Here is a 5,664-nt window from a genome sequence, read left to right on the forward strand (position 1 = left end):
CTAACTTCTAAGTTAAGTTTTAAAGAAATGTAACTATATATTTTGAAAGAAGCCACCACCATATCTCTCTGCCTCCACACGTGTTAGTTGTGTTCGATAAGGCAACCATAAGAATTTTTGTCAAAGAAGGACACTTCTAGCTTATTACATTGTGCACCGTTGGGAGCTAATGACCATATATGTTACTTGAAATGTATCATGTAATTTAAGCCACTGGACCTATCAGAAGAATATAAACGAATTGTTGCTGGTTATTTAATATCTTCATTAAGACTGCTTTCGGAAAAGAAGTAACTGGCAAGGATTGTAAGAAAAACGCATGATACAACATCCAAGTATGATTTTGTGTAAAAGTCGATCCTTTGTCAACTATCGTTGTATTTTTTTTAATATTCAAGACTGAGATAAAGGTGGGCTTTATTTGATCTGATTATAGTTCTCTTCTTGCTCACAATCGTATGTTTTTATTGTCGTAATGTATGCTGAAGCTTACATGAAAACGTTCTTACACATGCTTGGGATGCCAATTAATTTAATCTGCAGGCCGGACCATAATTTGCAAGATATCAGGGCCAAGATATTTCCTCTTAAAAGACGTAAAATTAATGCACCCGAATCACCTTCAGTTTCATTACCGGTGAAAAGGAAGGAGAGGTCATTATCATCATTAGTAGTCAGCACCCGCAAAGTTCCAGTGCAGGCAGGCTTGACTGGAAAGAGACCAAGAGCCTATCTGAGTTCTCTAGCAACTTATTTAAGTTCTAGGAAGTCAGGTCTTTCTCCTAAGGAAACCCTGGTCTAAACTCTTAATTAAATTGCTTAAATTTAGAAAGAATGCACATAAGAATGGATTGACGAGATGTTGACACAGTTTATAGAAGTCAAACATGAACCAGACATCTGACCTGTAAGTGATGATGAATGGTGGTGATGCATTGCTCATGATAACACCATCAGTGGTGAACAACAGTTGGATCACCCAACAAGGGAGCAATGATGGAATAATATTGCTGTTAAGAACAAACTAGGAAATCACAAAACTTCCATAAAAGTATAATATTTACAATCCGGTTTATTTATTCAACAGTTGACTTATTTAGATGTTGCATGCTTATTCAATTGATGCAGGATTCTTCCATGCCTGAGAATTCCCATGAGCAGAAGCCTAAGAAAGATGATGTTGAAGTAATGGAAGGCAAAGCTGATCTGTGGACACCCTTAAACTGTCTTGTAGAGGCTGCTAACCGAACCAAGTCCTCTAAGTTAAATCCACAAGGGCAGTTGCCTCTCAATGCCCTTGATAGTATTTCTGAACTTTATATGCCTGAAAATAACAGAGACATAGAATCGCCAGATGCTCTAGAAAGTCATGTACATGTGTCTAAGGTGAAAATCAAGGAGCCCGAGAACAGTACTAGAGGAAAAAAGAACATTAATGCGGCAGCAGTCACAGGATCCATGAAACGGAAGAGGTTTCATGCAGGTAATCGTAATAGGGGAGCTCCATCTGGGGAGTCAGGTGATTCAACTCAAGATGTACGTGGGGCTAAGCATAGCAGAAGAAATAATCCTATTTGGTTCTTGTTGGTTGCAGCTGAAAACTGGTGAGACAGCCCTGCGATTATAAAGCTTGCATAGTTATGTGGTTCATAATGGTGAAAAGCTTAATTTCTTTTATCATGTTGATTTATTGTTTTTATGGTAAATGTCTTTAGGAAAAGAGAGGCCTCCTTGCCCCAGATATCATCATGTTACCTGAGAATAAAGTGAGCTTTCTATAGTCCTGTTTCTTTCTTTGAAGTGCTGCAACTTCATAACAATGCATTGCCTTATCTTAGTCATTTTGTCATCCGATGTATGGGACAAACAGAACCAAAATTTGGCCAACTTCGCATTTTCATTTTGGGCTTAATGTCATGTACATAAGAACAAGTTTGGTAAATTTTACTGTAAGAATATCATGGAGGTCAATAGTAATGATTTGAATTCCTAATAGGCCGTATCACAAATTCTGTAAAAGTTTGACCTTTGCTTATTTTCTTTTTTCCAGCTAAACTTGGTACATGATTTGGGTCTACCATTATTGGTTAAGAATATGCTACACCAGAAATGTAAACAGATTATTACCTAGTCAACTGCACAGCCTAAGTATAGTGTTCGGCACCTCAGCTACCATGTTAACCACATATATTGCCTAATTGTGATGATATCAACGTGTGCGTTTTGATGAATTGTGAAGTGATAGCTTTTAGTGTGACTTACTTGGGGCTTAGTGGTAATTACTTTTCTTTCTTCCACAGGGATGTTAAAATGCCTGTAACATTTATTCAGAAGTACCTTGTGAAGAAACTTGAACTTACCAGTGAAGCTGAGGTGAGTATTTTTTTGTTACCTTCAAACAATAAAAATAGTAGTTTTTATGGGCTTGACCGTAAAATGACACTGAAATATAAAGGAGAGAAAAAAGGACGTGGTAGTTTTCCACTCTTGGTGGAGCAGTTATCTAAAAAAATAGGAGTAAACAAATTCATAAGCTTATGTTAGGTGGAACACTTTATATATACTTCTTCTATTATTTTGATCCCCTAAGAGGTTAGTATTTAAAAAGTCGATCACCATAGTTACATCTATACAAAATGAAAGACCAATAAACCTTAATGCTACCATCTTTTTCTTAATTGCTCTGACTCAAATGTTTGGTTGGTTCAGATGTAATCACATAGCAAATGATGGTTAGCAGAAGTTAGATCAATAAATACACAATTGCCATTGAGATAGAGCAATTTTTTTTTTTCTAGAAAAAAAGAAAATGATGACATTGTTGTAAATTTAACTATATACTATGCAGCCTGGCGCCGCCTTACTGTTCTTCAGAACAGTGCAGTCTCAGGGCGGGCTTGGGCTGCATCTCGCATGGGTCTGGTGTTGGGCCAAGGTGTTGGGGCTGTCCTGGCTGTTGCAATGTCTAATTTGCTCTCCACTTCTGTCTTTTCTCTCGCTTCCAGAGCGTTCCTGAGCCTTCCGTTTTAATCTCTCTCTGTTTTTTTCATGTTTCAGACTCTCAGTGCCTTCCTCTTACTCTGCAACGCTTTTGTTCTCTAACGCGGTGATCTGGGTTTATTCCTTCTTCGTGTCAGAAAAGGTCAACGCCTTTCTCTCAGTCTGCAACACTTCATTCTCTATGACAACGATCTGGGTTTCTTCTTCAAGCGAGCTGGGTTGTGATCTCTTTATTGAAGAGCTGAATAGTTTGGGTAATTTTCTTTTATCTTAATCTTCAAATTGATTTCTCGATTGTGGCTTCTATGTTTGTTTTGGATAGGTTGTCGTTACCAATTGGTCTTCAATTTCTCTCTTCCTCCATCATTACCAACTGGGCTCTCCTTATCATTCTCCTTATTGTTGGTTTGGTTCTCTTACATCGTTGGTTTGTTTTCGACAAGAATATATCTGAGTATGATTTCGTGTTGAGTTTTAGATCTGGGAGACAAAGCTCAAGGTTTCTGGACATGATGATCTTCTTCGAGGTATCAACTTGACTTTATCAAAATATTTCTTCAAAATCAAGTGCCCAAAACTTTTTTGTGATTGATTCTCTCTGTTTTGTGTTGATTTGTTTGGATTTTGGTAAAGGTGGGCGATTGAAGTGAACTAGCTCCGGGGACTGTATGCCAATGGACAATGATCTTCTTTTGTTCTTAGTGGGGTTTGCAAATTTCGTTATTGGGTTATCCTGGTGATAATTGCTGCATAGCAGAAAAATTCGAACATGGTTTCTTTGTTTGTACGCATTCATGTATTGTTTGTTGTTCATTGATTCCCCTAAATGCATGTTGTGAAATCGCAAAATAGTCACTCCAACAACTTGAAAATAAAATATGAAATTTACTTTAAACATTTTAGTGTTAATCTTTTATTTATTTATTATTATTTGCTTTGTTTTAGTGTTAATCTTTACAGTCATTTCATTGCTAAGATGTCCAGATGTTGGTCTTCGCATTGGTCTTCCCCAAGTGTACTACATATTTTCATCATGAAAGCTGGAAGTAACAAAGGCATACAGACCTAGCTAGATCCTTCATCTTGAATCAGTATTATGTGTTGCACGTAACATTAACACCCAAGCGATGTTCAAACTCTTTCAACAATGTATGTTCGGGGGAAAAATTGATTAATATAGGAACAATGCATGCCATATTCACATGTGGCCTGTGAATCAGTGCATATATATACTAACTAATATATTTCATGTATTGATTGCATGTGAGGAGAGAAACCTTGGGCTGTAAATGTTAGGATCATATGTTGAGCAAAGAGCTTAGCTCCCCAAGTTTCATTGATTTTACTGTAACTGGAAGATTTCCTCTGTGTCAATGAAATCAATGAAACTGTATCATTTTGAAATTGAAAGCAAGCCATTTGAACTCTCCTGGAAGCCTTGATATCTAAATTCATTTTGATTGACAAATAAAATGAACAAGTAGTATAGAACTCTCTTGGGAACCTATTGTTACAATGTTGTTGACCACTTTGCAGCTCTAAAACTGTAAGTAGCATAGAATTGAAGTAGCATATTGACACTTCCAACTCTTAGGTTCTCTCCATTGTTGATACTGGTGAAGTTCCAATATTTGGATGCTTTGCTATTTCTGTCTTTACAGGGACACCGACTCAGTTGCGAACCGTGAATGTGATTTAAACCAGCATAACTTATGTAGCGCATCTTTTGATCAAGCATGACCATTTTGTACCATGTATATAACTTCCAAATTTGGCGAACACTAGATTTTGGGACAAGTCAGACAATGTATATTATACAATATGTGTTATTTTCCTTACAATGCCGTTTTGAACTTCAAAGATCTAATATTTCTCTAATTTCATAAGATTTAACAATGTAGATGATATATCAACCAATTGACTGTTCTCTACAATTGTTGTTCAAGATAGTGTACATTAGTCAACAAAAAAGGTAGTATAGAATATGTTTACATGGTTTAACTAACCCTGTAAATGATCCTCAAATGTAGACCAACCCACTAACTATGTAAATCATCCTAAAACAAATGTCGCATTTTAACGTTGATTACCCGCAGCAACGCGCGGGTTGCTGGCTAGTAAAACCGTCTATTTACGCACTGAATAAACAGTGCTACTACGATTTTGTTTTAATATATATAAAAAGATGTGTTTTCTTCCCGTGATGACAAGGAGGAATTTTTGCGTGAGGGCTGTACCCTGCGACCACCCCAATCACGTATACCTTTTTTTTTTGGATGATAAGGAGGAATTTTTGCGTGGTGCTCTTTTCAGCAATGATGACGTGTAAAAAGACATACGTGGTGGCTTCTGATTGGGTAGTCGCAGGGTACATGTGGTGTGTTTGCCCCACGCAAGAATTCCTCGATGATAAGGTATCTTTAAAGCTTTAGTTGAGTGGTGAAGGGCAAAGAGTAGACTGGGGATCATAAGAGTCAAGGTCAGCACTCCAGTTTTGCTGCATTTCTCTTCTTCGATCAACAACTATTCAAAGGAAAAAGGAACGCGTTAGCTGCCCAGCCTGCCCTTTGCAATCGAGTTCCACGCAATTCTGTCTTTCTTTTGTCATAAACTCGCAATATTTTGCTGAAGCTCACTTAGATTTGTTTCTTTTGCTGTCCTCCT

At 37.3% G+C, this 5,664-nt stretch overlaps 1 protein-coding gene across 1 annotated transcript in view; it reads left to right on the top strand.

Annotated features, from left to right (window-relative positions):
• Nucleotides 1-5,664, top strand: part of LOC101311209 — a 57,618-nt gene that overhangs the window by 44,651 nt on the left and 7,303 nt on the right. The window lies entirely within an intron of this gene.

Source organism: Fragaria vesca, linkage group LG6 (genome assembly GCF_000184155.1).
Source record: "Fragaria vesca subsp. vesca linkage group LG6, FraVesHawaii_1.0, whole genome shotgun sequence".
NCBI classification, from domain to species: Eukaryota; Viridiplantae; Streptophyta; class Magnoliopsida; order Rosales; family Rosaceae; genus Fragaria; species Fragaria vesca.